This window comes from Xenopus laevis, chromosome 5S, assembly GCF_017654675.1.
Source record: "Xenopus laevis strain J_2021 chromosome 5S, Xenopus_laevis_v10.1, whole genome shotgun sequence".
In the NCBI taxonomy this organism is placed as follows: domain Eukaryota; kingdom Metazoa; phylum Chordata; class Amphibia; order Anura; family Pipidae; genus Xenopus; species Xenopus laevis.
The window spans coordinates 117,562,122-117,576,940 of NC_054380.1; positions in this window are offsets into that span (position 1 = coordinate 117,562,122).

A 14,819-nucleotide genomic window follows, 5' to 3' on the forward strand; every position below is an offset into this window, starting at 1 on the left:
AATCATTCGACTATTCGACCATTCGATAATCGAAGTACTGTCTCTTTAAGAAAAACTTCGACCCCCTACTTCGGCAGCTAAAAGCTACCGAAGTCAATGTTAGCCTATGGGGAAGGTCCCCATAGGCTTGCCAGCGTTTTTTTGATCGAAGGATATTCCTTCGATCGTTGTATTAAAATCCTTCGAATCGTTCGATTCGAAGGATTTAATCATTCGATCGAACGAATAATCCTTCGATCGTTCAAACGTAGGATTAGCGCTAAATCGTTCGACTTCGATATTCGAAGTCGAACGATTTTAGTTCCTAGTCGAATATCGAGGGTTAATTAACCCTCGATATTCGACCCTTAGTAAATCTGCCCCTTAGTGTATATGTGTTTAAAGGGATCCTGTCATCGGAAAACATGTTTTTTTCAAAATGCATCAGTTAATAGTGCTACTCCAGCAGAATTCTGCACTGAAATCCATTTCTCAAAAGAGCAAACAGATTTTTTTATATTCAATTTTGAAATCTGACATGGGGCTAGACATTTTGTCAATTTCCCAGCTGCCCCTGGTCATGTGACTTGTGCCTGCACTTAAGGTGAGAAATGCTTTCTGGCAGGCTGCTGTTTTTCCTTCTCAATGTAACTGAATGTGTCTCAGTGAGACATGGGTTTTTATTATTGAGTGTTGTTCTCAGCTGTTATCTTGTGATAGGGAGCTATTATCTGGTTACCTTTCCATTGTTCTTTTGTTTGGCTACTGGGGGGGAAAGGGAGGGGGGTGATATCACTCCAACTTGCAGTACAGCAGTAAAGAGTGATTTAAGTTTATCAGAGCACAAATCACATGACTTGGGGCAGCTGGGAAATTGACAATATGTCTAGCCCCATGTCAGATTTCAAAATTGAATGTAAAAAAAATCAGTTTGCTCTTTTGAGAAATGGATTTCAGTGCCGAATTCTGCTGGAGCAGCACTATTAACTGATTCATTTTGAAAAAAATGTTTTTCCCCATGACAGTATCCCTTTAAATAAGCAGAATTAAAGGGGAAATTTTCTGTGGCAATTTACTATAAGCTCAATCCTTTACAGATTCTCCTCTTTCTGAGTATAACACAAAGGGCAATAAACCCCACAAAGGGGTGTCCATACTCCCTCATTGTCTCTGCAACCATACAGCTTATCTTTGCAAAGATACCTGCCAAAAGAAAGAGAGTTTTACACTGTATATATGTTTGTTGTGTTCTCTCTGAATCTGTCTAATGGGAATAGTCTTTAAATGCATAATTATAGCCCATTTCTTGGCCACACCCCATAATAACCATGTTCATGTTACAAAATTTGGCAGGTTATGAAAGTTTGAACACATTTCTGTGGTTTTTATGTGTTATTACAGGTTTGCTAATGAAGGTGAATTGCCCTTTAAGCTGGAACTCATAGTTTTCCCAAGAGACCTACTTATCTTTAATTGTTACAATTGCTTCTTTGCTTATCTGAAATTGTTTCAAAAGTATCTATGTGCACCTGGCTCATATTCTGGACTCTCTGCCAAAAGCCAATTAAGTTAGAAACATTGTATCTTTTTATGGCTGTTCAGTGCAGGAGATGAAAGAGAAATTCGGGACATTTCAGTACAAACCCGGGACTAGGGGTTAAGCTGTCAAAATCAGGACTGTCTCGTGAAAAACGAGACAGTTAGGAGGTATGATTAACAGTCAAATGTTACAGAAGTTCCTTAAAAAAAGAACAATATTATATTTATTAGAGCACTAAAATCATTGCATTACATTTGGTGTAATGTAATAAAATGCACTAAACTTACCCATAGCAATCAATTCCTTGCTTTCAAACAGCTGACCAATCAATGCTAACTGGTGACTGGTTTTTATGGGTTACTGGACCTGTAGCAAACTTTCCCCCCAGTGGCATAACTAGATGTTACTGGGCCCCACAGCAAATTTATTTTAGGGCCCCCAAAATATCCAGAGGTTGTCCTGTTTTACTAATATATATTGAAAATGCTCATGAAGTAGGGCCTCATGGGGCCCCTAAACCTCCTGGGCCCCTCTGCGGCTGCAGGGTAGGCTTCCTCTGTAGTCATGCCCCTGTTTCCCCCTTTTATTACATTACCCCCAACTGTGACAAGGAAGAAAGGCAGTCCTTTCGGTTTAAATGTTACCTTGTGGAGGAAAGGAGGCGTGAATTACTGTTGCCAATTATTCAAAGGAAAAGAAAAAGATAGTAAGAGCCCCCTTACTCTCAAATTAATTAACTAACTTATTTAAATTATATAGTGAACCAATGAGTTAATAGTTTTAAAGTGCTTATAAAGTGCTTGTGCTAATAAACAAGATTTGCTTAGTTTGATTAAAGCTTAAAATAAATAACACAAACAAGTTCAGAGAAGCATAATGTTGCTTTTTCTGTGTATTTAAAAAGTGACCAGTGCCAACTTGTTAATTTATGTACTTACTCTATAAGCAATAGATTCAGAATTCCAATAAATTAAAAAGTGCTAGTGCTTAATCATTACTCAGTTGCCGACTGAGTGTGGTTCGAAATAATTAATTTATGCAAGTGCTAGTGCATTATAAAATCACAAGGTAATTCGTTAAAAATTTCGTTTTACAAAAAAGGAACCAGGACCAACATTCAAGGAAATTTGAGTAGGAAAAGGAAAATAGTGTAGAGGTGGAGAAGTCCCAAAGAAACTGCTGCCTGTTATTTTCTAAGCCCTGGGACCCCACACGGGGAGAAAGTAGTACACTGGGGACTGTGGTCTCGTATATTACATGCCCTATCTCTTAAAGAGCTTAAAATCTAAAAAACCACAAATCCACCAGTGCCATATGAACAACAGAGAATAAAGAAATTGAATGCGGTTCCCTGGCCCAGACTATGAATACCCAAAATTCAGTTAAAAAAGAGATAGTTTTTTAAAAAAAAAGTTGCAAACCACATGGGTTATTTACTGTTTGGAATGCCCCTGTAACAAAAGATACGTGGGAATGACGACTCAGATGTTAAAATGTCGAATACAGCAGCATTGCAGTTCAATTAGGAATGCTGACAAAGCAAACAAAACAGAAAAATCATTGTCAACCGTAGCATGTCATTTTAAACAGTTTCATAACACAAATCCAATTAATTCAAAATTTTGGGCCATTGAGACGTCCTGGTTCCTTTTTTGTAAAACGAAATTTTTAACGAATTACCTTGTGATTTTATAATGCACTAGCACTTGCATAAATTAATTATTTCCAACCACACTCAGTCGGCAACTGAGTAATGATTAAGCACTAGCACATTTTAATTTATTGGAATTCTGAATCTATTGCTTATAGAGTAAGTACATAAATTAACAAGTTGGCACTGGTCACTTTTTAAATACACAGAAAAAGCAACATTATGCTTCTCTGAACTTGTTGTTTGTGTTATTTATTTTAAGCTTTAATCAAACTAAGCAAATCTTGTTTATTAGCACAAGCACTTTATAAGCACTTTAAAACTATTAACTCATTGGTTCACTATATAATTTAAATAAGTTAGTTAATTAATTTGAGAGTAAGGGGGCTCTTACTATCTTTTTCTTTTCCTTTGAATAATTACCCCCAACTGTGTCATAAAACAAAGCATTATATGTGCGTATGTACCAAAGGGGGCAACGTTTGCTACAGGTCTAGTCACCTATATCATTTACTAGTTGCAAGTTTAAAAGTAACCATCTTATTGGTTGATATGGGTTATTTGACTTGAGCAAAGTGTGTGCCTTTTATTTCATATGGAGGCATGGGTTACTTAATGATGATGATGAAGAAGATGCAATTGAATAAAAGTGCCTTGCCATCACTGGGTCAGACTTTAAATTCATTGGGGCAGATTTACTAAAGGGCGAAGTGGCCGTCGCTAGTGAAAATTCCCCAGAAATCCCATCTGCAGGCACATCGACAATTTACTAAGAAATGTAGAGGACAATTTCGCTAGCAAAAGAGACTGTCGATAGCGCAGTTTTGGGCCCTATCGCAAGTTGAATTTTAGCTGAGGTGAATGAGCGTTACTAAAGTGCAAATTTTACAGAACGTTACCTCTTTCGTTTCCTTCGCCACCTTAGACCTGGCGAACCTATCAGAAGAAGCTACATCCTCCTCAATGTTATGTCAGTGACATCATATCTTGTATGCAGAAAAGTCCTAAAAGTCCTAAAAAAAACGCTGGGATTGTCCTTAAAAGTTCTAAATAGGTTTTTGTGTTAACCTTTTTTTCCCAACCATGTGAGGGGCATGCCACGTTTATTTTAGGATGGGCTCATGTCTACGGCATTAGATATTTGTAATAAAAAGTGGCCCCTTCAAGTATTTGCACCAACATCGCGCAAAGTGTGGTGGATCTCTGCCGAAAATTTAACCTTTAGTGAATTTGCCCCATTGTATCATAATGTAACCAGATGTCCAGTTTTATTCTATTAGCCCAGCTGCTTAAAATATTAGATATGACAGAGGCAGATGTTTGGCTGCTTTTCTGGTCAGCGGCATCCTCTTGGGGTCAGTGGAATTAATCAGAAATTCCAGGCTATATTCTTACACATACCTGGGAAATACTGTGATACAATGTAGTGGAGTAACAGCCAGAAATTATATTATCACTGGTCTGGAGGGAACTGTGGGAAAGAATTGATGGCACTGCAGCTGAGATGATGTCCTTCCAAATATAAAGTCGCTGTATTCCTCAAAATAAAATTTGGGGAGGGAGAATAACAGAAAAAGTTTATATAGTGTAGTAGTTTTTAAACACTTTATCACTGATACCTTTAGTGATTTCAAAACAACACTAAAGGTGTCAGTAATAAAGTGTTAAAAAACGACTAAAAATTTTTTCTGTTATTCTCCCTCCCCAAATTTTATTTTGAGGAATACAGCGACTTTACACTTGGAAGGATTTTTTAGCACGTGGAGGAGAACCTGAGTTAACGCTGGACTTTGGGAGTGACCTAAGTTTCCTCGGATTCGAACTTTATTTGAGCTGAGATGATGTAAAGGGAAAACAATTAAGAAGCACATGTTGGATTAACATGAAATGTTAAAGGGATTCTGTCATGATTTTTATGGTGTCGTTTTTATTTCTATATTACACTGTTTGCACTGCAAATAATTCACTGTACAATATAAAATTTCATTCCTAACCCAACAAGTGTATTTTTTTAGTTGTAATATTGGTGTGTAGGCAGCAATCTCAGGTCATTTTGCCTGGTCATGTGCTTTCAGAAAGAGCCAACACTTTAGGATGGAACTGCTTTCTGGCAGGCTGTTGTTTCTCCTACTCAATGTAACTGAATGTGTTACAGTGGAACCTGGATTTTACTATTTAGGGTTATTCTCATGTACCAGGGAGCTGTTATCTGGTTACCTTCCCATTGTTCTAGTGTTAGGCTGCTGGGGGGGTATGGAAGGGAGGGGGTGATATCACTCCAACTTGCAGTACAGCAGTAAAGAGTGATTGAAGTTTATCAGAGCACAAGTCACATGACTGGGGGAACCTGTGAAACTGGCAATATGTCTAGCCCTATGTCATATTTCAAAATTAAATATTAAAAATCTGTTTGCTCTTTTGAAAAACAGATTTCAGTGCAGAATTCTGCTGGAGCAGCACTATTAACTCATGCGTTTTGAAAAAAACATGTTTTCCCATGACAGTATCCCTTTAAGTATAACATTCAAATGCATTTAAGAGTGATTATGCATGTGCATTTACCTCTAATTAAAATAGTTTTTTAGGTTGTAGAAAACACTATGCTATTTGAACCCTAATTCCGGACTACCACCCCCCCCCCCCCCGAAAAACTTATTTTAAAAAAAATTGTTATTTGTAATTTTAATTGATTATTGATCTTTCTTCACAATAATAAACAGCCTAACTTCCAAATTGCTGCCTGGTTACTAAGGCAATAAAACCCCAGGATCACATATCAATTGAAATGGAAACAATCCCTGACTATTTTAATTAACTCCGTATTATCTCTTTTTCTAAAAAAGGATCTAGCCCTTTCTTGAATCTACAACCACTTCTATTGCAGAGAATTCCACAATGTCACAGCTATGACTGTTGAATAAATTTTTTGCAATATGAAATGGAGCCTCCTTTCTTCTAATCTGAAAGGGCGCCCTTGTGTGCTGAAAGGATCTATTGGTGAATAAACATCAGAGAGATTATTGTATAGTTCCTTTTATATATTTATACATACAGTAGAACCCCCATTTTATGCTTTTCAGGGGACCAGAAAAAAATGATGTAAAATCAGGGAAATGTATTATGTATAATATATAAGTGGGACCACAAAACAGCAATGTAAAATGAGGGGAAACTTAAAATCAGGGGATGTAAAATTGAGGTTCCACGGTAGTTATATCTCCTTTCAAGTGTCTCTTCTCCAGTAAACAACCACAACTTGGCTAGTTTCTTCCTAATTGAGACTTTCCACACACTTTACCAGCTTTCTCTACAGTATGTTATTTATATCTCATTCGAGCACTTGAGACAGAAACAGCACAGTATATTCTAGATGTGGCCTTACCAGTATTTTGTAAAGTTGAAGAATGAAACCCCCCTCCTGCGAATCTATACCCCTTTTAATACAGCTCAAACATTTTCTGGCCCTTAGCAGCTGCTGACTGCCATTGTTTGCTACATCAAAGTATATTATCCACCAATATCCCAAGGTCCTTCTCCATTATGGATTTTTCTAGTGCAGTCCCGTTAAGGGTATACGCAGCTTGCATATTTTTACATCTCAGGTGCATGACTTTACCTTTATCAGTGTATCTCATCTGTCACTTAATTGAAAATTCAAAAAGATAGTGGCAGCCTGCAGTGTTGTATTGAACTTTTTTAAAATAATTTTCTGTTTATTCTATTCTATATATTGTATTCTGTTTCTTGAATTGATCTGCTTTCCCATTTATTCTATTTTTGTCTTTTTTAAAGGGCATGTAAAGGCAAAAAAATAAAATCACATTTTTACTTTCTTTAATGAAAAAGAAACCTGTCTCCAATATACTTTAATTAAAAAATGTGTACCATTTTTATAAGAAACCTGAGTGTATGCAGTGAAATTCTCCCTTCATTTACTGCTGTGGATAGGAATTGTCAGACGGTCCCTAACTGCTGAGCAGGAAAACAATCATACTTATGAACAGCAGGGGGAGCCCCCACATTACTTCCCAGCCATGCAGAACTCAAGCAGCTTTGTTTATGATGATCCCTAAGCAGCCCAGACCACACTGAGCATGTGCACAGTCTTAGTCTTGCAAAGATGTTTAACAAAGTTACAAGATGGTGACCCCCTGTAGCCAACTTTGAAAGCATAAATTATTTGTTTGATTAGGCTTGTGGTGCAGTAAGTTCATGTTTATATTTAGTATATAAAATACAGCATTTCTAGCCTTATTCTAGACTTTACATTCCCTTTAAAATGTAGTTTTTAGTCAAAATGGAAAAATTGAACATGGTACAGACATGTCCATACTCTAGACACAATAAGGGCAGAGACAGATGCTCAGATTCGGGGAGATTAGTTGGCCAGCGACAAATCTCCTCTTCTTCTGGGCGACTTATCTCCCCAAACTGCGACTTAGGGAAACAAAGTGCACCGATTGCCATCACAGGTGATTCTAGCCGGCGAGATGGCAATCGGTGCTCTGCGTTTTCCTAAGTCGCCCGAAGTTGACTCAGGAGGAAACTTTGGGTGACTTCAGAAAACAAAGCGCTCCAAGTGGCATCAGCGATTTAGATTCTAGCTGGTGGAAGGCAGTTCGGGGAGATTAGTCACGCCAAAGAAGAGGCAATAAATCTCCCCGAATTTAAGGGTGCGTCTCTGCCTTTAAGCTGTAACAGTTTAAAATGTATCACATTGCTTATGGTTATCTGCCCTTATCAGACCTTTGTCCCTTCCTCCTTTTATTATCACTTTGTCCCATCTGCTCTTTTTTTCCATTACTTATCCACTACTCCTTTTCTTCTTCAGCTGGGGAGGTCTTCCCATTTCTGAACTCTTTGGGTCCCTGTGTGGATGGGGAGTCCTGTGTTGTTACTGACATTAGTGTTTTGTGGATGCCAAGAATTCTATGTCAAGATGTAAATATGGAAAAAAATTGTATCCATCTCCAGTTAGACCTGCCACTTAACTGTTATATTCCTCAAGTTGTTAAGAGTTAAAGCTCTCATAACCTTTGAGCCAGACGCTGTAATTTATCACTGCTGGAAGATCACAAATATGATAACATGGATAGGGAAAGAACCCCAATCTGATCTTATGTTAATTTGAACTGGTTACTGATACCTCCCTTGTTGTATTCTTCATTCCATCCAGCCCATGTAAAAAGATCTGTACCAAAATCTCAGTTAAGAGGATAGTGTCTGAAAATAGTGCTTTAGAAAATAGGCTGGATGAAATGGAAGATAAACTAACTGCTAGGGGCTATCACAAGAAGGCATTAGAGAGATATAAAGGGGAAATAATGTCACAGACGGTAAAGAAAATACCAAAAAAAGGAGATAGATTAGCTTTTGTAAGCTGTTATAATGTTCTGTCTAAAGATGTTGGAAAAATAATTAATAGGCATTGGGACATCTTAAAAGTTGCTTGCCAAGGGATACCTGTTTTTCAAAACCCACCCACCCAAGAGGGCACAATCCCTTAGGGATAAATTAGTGCGAGCAGATGTTGGAGCATGGAAGATGTTGAGACAGGGCACACTCTGTAGTAAAAGGAACGGTACTTATCCATGCCTTGCTTGTAAGCATTGCAATAGTTGCATTAAGGGTGATACTATATATCACCCGCATAAGGGTACTAAAGAGTACTATACATGCCTATCAACATTTGTAGTCTATGCAATAAAGTGTCCATGCGGTCTGATGTACAGAGCCGCCATCAGGGGGGGACAGGGGGGACAAGCGTACTGGGCCCGGGCATGAAGGGAAGCCCGGCAGCGCTGCATTTTTTGAAGATCCGGGCCCCCCTTACGAGCGCCCGAGCCGTACGTCTTGCCTCTTGCGTTGCCGAATGCGGAACTGCCGAAAAGCCGAAGCCGATGCGCCGAAAAGACCCGAAGTCACGGAAAAAGCCGAAGTCCCGAAGCGCCAAAAAGACCCGAAGTCACGAAGCGCCGAAAAGACCCGAAGTCACGAAAACAGCCAAAGCCGAAGTCCTGAAGCAGCTCAAAGACCCGAAGTCACGAAAGGAGGCAAAGTTGAAGTACTGAAGCCATGAGTTCAATTCTACTGAACACCAGTTTGTGTGTTTTTTTTTTTTTTTTTTTAATCCCCTGGCCACCAATGTATTATTTTAATATTCTATAGGCCCCTGCAACCAATCTTTTTTTAAAACATTTTTTTTGGGGCCCCAATTTTTTTTTTAACTCGTAAGGGGCCCCTTGCCACCATTGTTTTTTTTAAAAAAAAATGTAATATTTTTTTTGGCGGCCCCAATTTTTTTTAACTTGTAAGGGGGCCCCTGCCACAAGTTTTTTTTTTCAAAAATATTTTTTTTTACATTTTTTTTGGGGTCCCAATTTGTTTTTAACTTATAAGGGGGCCCCTGCCGCCAATGTTTTTTTTTCAAAAAAAAATTATTATTATTTTTCAAATTTTTGTTTGGGGCCCCAATTTGTTTTTAACTTATAAGGGGGCCCCTGCCACCAATGTTTTTAAAAAAAAAAAAAAAATTTTTTTTTTTGGGGCCCCAATTTTTTTATAAGGGGGCCCTGACCATCAATAGCTTTTTACAACTTGTGTGGGGGGGGTTACTTTTTTAGCGCTGATGTCTGTGTGGTCTTTTAACTGCGATGTGGAGTGGGCGGGATATGGGGTGGAGCTTGGTCGTCAGTGTGGGCGGGGCCCAGGGGGCCCCAAAAATTTTGTTGTACGGGGCCCCGTGATTTCTAATGGCGGCCCTGCTGATGTACATCGGTCAAACTACTAGACAGGCTAAAGAAAGAATAAGAGAACACAAATCTGATATACAACAAAATCCTGTAGCATGTCACTTTATAGATGTGGGACACTCTATTTCCCAACTGCGCTTCCAAATTTTACAACAGGTTACCAGACCTAGGAGAGGAGGTGACAGGGTTAAACAACTATTAAAATGTGAGGCAAATTGGATTAGAAACCTTGGTACCCTGATGCCCGGTGGTCTGAATAAGGAATATGAACTATATCCTCTGTTATAAATATGGCATTTTAAACTTTTTAAACTGATTTTAATATAATACATTACTTTGCTTATATTCTAGTGACTACTAGATACTATTGAAGCAACAAAAGCTAAGTTAGTCTTTATGTTACAAATAAGTGAACTTTAATATTGTATTTAATGAAGTAAGTGTATTTTGTTACAAATTGTCGCTATAATGCTTCAAACACACTATTTTGATACATTGTATTAGTCATAACCACTAGGGGGCATTGTTAATGTGGGTATTTAAGGAAGGTACATTTTGCAGTTTTATACTTTGTCAGCTTGAAAAAGGACCAGGAGGTCCGAAAAGTTGCTGTGCCAGATGTAATTCTGAAATAAAGGCGGTTTTATTTGGATATGGGAATGCTGCTATCTATTTTTGATACTGATGCCTCCCTTATCAAATGTATCCATCTGATGAATTGTAAAGGCATGCATTTGTGACTATTTCCACATTTCCAAACCTGACCAGTGAATTTCTTTAGAACAGGGGTCCCCAACCTTTTTACCCACATTTAAATGTAAAAATAGTTGGAGAGCAACACAAGCATGAAAAATGTTTCTCCTGTGCCAAATATGGGCTGTGATTGGCTTATTGGTAGCCTCTATGTGGATTGGCAGCCTACAGGAGACTCTGTTTGGCAATACACATGGTTTGTATGCAACAAAAACAAGTCAGGAACTCAAAAATAAGAACCTGCTTTGAAGCCACTGAAAGCAACCAAGCGGCTGGAGAGCAACATGTTGCTCACGAGCCACTAGTTGGGGATCACTGCTTTAGAACTACCACCCTTTGTAAAGAATTCCAACGCATCCCAGCCCTTACATTCCTAGACTGATGTTGAAATCATTGCCTCAGACTAAATCAGGACCAATGGGGGTATGGTAAATATCTGCCACAGTCTCACTTTTGTCATGCACCCTCCCAATAATGAGAGGGTAATTAGATTAATTAATATGCCAGTCTTGTATATGTTTGTGTGTGTTGTTGTTCAATTTATCTCTAAGCTCCTCTAATGAAAGATAAACAAATGTAATTTGTCGGGCCCTTTACTATAATTATAGTTTCATCCGCCCATTCCGGTAACTGACGTACTTTCCCTTATGAACCTTGTTCTAGGTTCTCTTGGATCTATCAGAAACTTGTTTCTGAGGCCTTAGTACATAACCTTGCAATTATCTATTCTGAGATCATCTGTAATTGCTCTGTGTGAGCTGGAAACTGGAATCTTTTAAAAAAAGAAATATTTTACTCTACAGTATATTTTCAAATCTACTGTAGCTCTCAGAACTGTTCAATTCAGTAATAATTAGCTAGTTGGTAGCTACTAGCTGCCACAGTTTAGTGGTGCAGTAGACCTACTTGTGGCTACAAAAGGCTCTTTAGAATGGTATTGTGGCTATTTGGAATGACATTTCTACTGGAAACCCAGTAGGATACTGGGTAAAAACCCTGTGTTTACGCAGAGCCCAATAAGTGCAAGGGATTTTGTTGCAATGCCTGGGTGTACATTGTCAAAGTCGTAAACTGTGTGCAGTTCAAGTGGTTCAACAGTGAGGACAAATGTAAATGGCAGCCCTGAACTTAAAACGTGCTTAAGGCAGTTGTGCTTCAGCGCTTTGTGCCTTGTGTTAAGGTGGCCATACACAGAGAGATCAGCTCATTTGGCGATGTCGCCAAACAAGCCGATCTCTCCCCGATATGCCTGATATGCGTACCTTGAGATGCGGCCGTGATCCGACGGGATTTTTAGTCCCATCCGATCGAGATCTGGCCGACTTTCGGCCAGATCTCCATCGGGGAAGCCCGTCGGGGGGCCGCATACACGGGCCAATAAGCTGCTGACTCGGTCTGTCGGCAGCTTTTATCGGGCCGTGTATGGCCAGTTTTAGTTGCATCTGCAGCCCTTATAAGTGCTCTCCAATTATCTGCTCACAGATTTATTAAACATCCTTTACAGTCCAGTACAGTGCTCAGCCCACTCAGTACCCCCAGAACTGCACAGTAATCGGAACAGGGTAAGGATATGGGTATATATATATATATATATATATATATATATATATATATATATATATATATATATATATATGATGTACAATATATTGTTGAACCTTTTTTGGGTGAAAGATTTGTTTAATCTTTAATTTTTATCTAAATATATCTGAATGTTATTTGCATATTATTTGCATATTAATGACATGGGTGAATGGATGACAACTCGTCAATGTCAATGTACAGGACACCAAAGCCCCCCTACACTTTTCTATGCAAGTTACTAAGTGTAATAAATGTTACTAAACCATGTGTCAAGCAGCATTATATTATGGTTCTTTGGACATTTGTAATAATAAGTGGCCACTTCAAGCATTCGCACGCATTCGCACCAGCATCACTAATATAGACGTCCATATGACTTTTATGTACCTGCCCTATTCAAACAGATCTAAGCGTAACAGTACTAATGAAGTTTCGCTAGGCAGAAATGAAAGCTTGCAAAACTTCGCTAAGAAATGCTCGCACTGCCGAAGTAACACTAACAAAAATTCACCAGCGTTTGGCTGCTGAGACACAACTTTGCATTTTAGTTAATTATGTGCAGGTCAGCAACTGTGTACCTTATTCTTCATGTACTGAAGGATAACAGAGTTTGGCTAAAATTTCTAGTCCCTAAATTAATATGTTGGATTCTTATATTGGTTACATATCATTTTGGTGTGTCTAAATACTGTAATTCCAATACTGAACAGGTAGCCCCAGGATTCACACATATCATTTTCTTTCTGAATTCCAGAAATTATGCCATCCAGACTTTTTAGTGCCATTGCATCCAAGTGTGTACTGGGGCAAAGAAAGTTTTATCTTACAGTACATGAAAGGGAATATTTATTAACATTGGAGACAAACATCACCAGTGATGTTGCCTGTAGCAACCAAACATACTCAGTTGCCTTAGCTATATGGCTCACTGGCGTAACTACCGAGGAAGCAGACCCCGTAGCTGCGGGGGGGCCCGTGAGGAGAGGGGGCCCGGAAAGGATTTTACTGAAGCCACGCCCCTGCCGCCGGCTTTGCCTCCCTGCTGCCGGCGCCTCTCCTGCTACTGGTGGAGAGGCGCCTCTCCGGCGCCTCTCTTGCTACTGGTGAAGGGCCGTGTGTTCCACAGCAGAACGCACGGCCATCTTGGATTTTTATTTTATCAACCTAGGGAGCAGGGCAGGAGAGAATCAGCATAGAGCCTGGCTCTGGTCCCCCAGCAGAGCTCACCTGCGAAGAACCATTGGCACCTTAAGAGATGGATGAAGAACTCAAGTACCTCAAGCGTCTCCTTTTACCGGGAACCCATAATCCTGCCCTGTTCCCACAGCCTGTGCCTGTCTTCTTGTGCCAGGGACATCCTTGTGCAGACCCCGGACGCAGAGCGGGCAGCCTCGGTGGCCCACCCCAGGGCCCGCTCGCTAAGCATGCTGGGAAGGTAGCCAGGAGAGCAACAGGTAACCTGTTCCTGTGCGATTTAATTAATGGAGTCAGAAGGTTTTTGAGGGACAAAATCAATTGCTGCAGTGAATTGAATTTAGTTAAAATGATCACTGCGTTGATCCTATGAATTGACTTGTAGTTTTAATAATATCAGCAAAAAGTTTTGACTCATGTTCTTAAGCTACTTCAAAAGACTGCTGATGTGATTTCTTGTTATAAAAATGTATGCTCCAAATTAAAAAAACTTACAAACCATTTGAAAGAAGTCTCAGTCCCAGTCATCAGGACAATTCAACATATATTCTAACTTTAAGATGGCAAATGTGCACTTTGTGGCTCTCAATGGATGCTGGGAATTTTTCTTCAGCAGTGTTATTGTTTGTGCTAATCTGTGGTGAGCTACTGAGCTTCCTACCCACAACTGCTTTAGCTGCCCAAGCAGTCAATGCAACTTGGCCTCTTTGCGTAAATCTGGAGCAGGCACTCAAATAAAGGCAATCTTCTATTAAATTGTTGAAATAAAGTAAAAAAGATTTATTGTGTCCTCTGCCTTACACGTTTCGTGTTACAAACACTTAATCATAGGCTCTGATTAAGTGTTTGTAACATGAAACGCGTAAGGCAGAGGACACAATAAATCTTTTACTTCAACAATTTGATGGATTTGATTTCAACAATTTGATGGAAGATTGCCTTTATTTGAGTGCCTGCTACATGATTTACTCACGGTTGTCCGCTCCCTATGCTGAGGGCTCAGGACGGTGCACCTGGGCCACTTCCTTGATGTGGTGAGTTAATATACAACTTCATGGAGACCCATTTTTTCCTTCTATCAACTTGGCCTCTTTGATAACTATGGCACAAATGGAAGTTTTTAGCCTACTGCATAGTACAAAAATGTAGCTCCAATTTATATGAACGGGATATCTTTAAAAGCAGCAGTACCAACACTTATGGGTTAGCAAATGGACTTTAAGAGTCAAATTCCCTTCCTTCCTATATTTTTATATTTCTGTCCTAGTAATAACAGTAGCATCAAGTGTAAGGTAATACTTTCAATCTATTCACTGATCTTACTGGCATCTCGGGATTTAATGGAGTGCTCATTGGCCATTTTCAG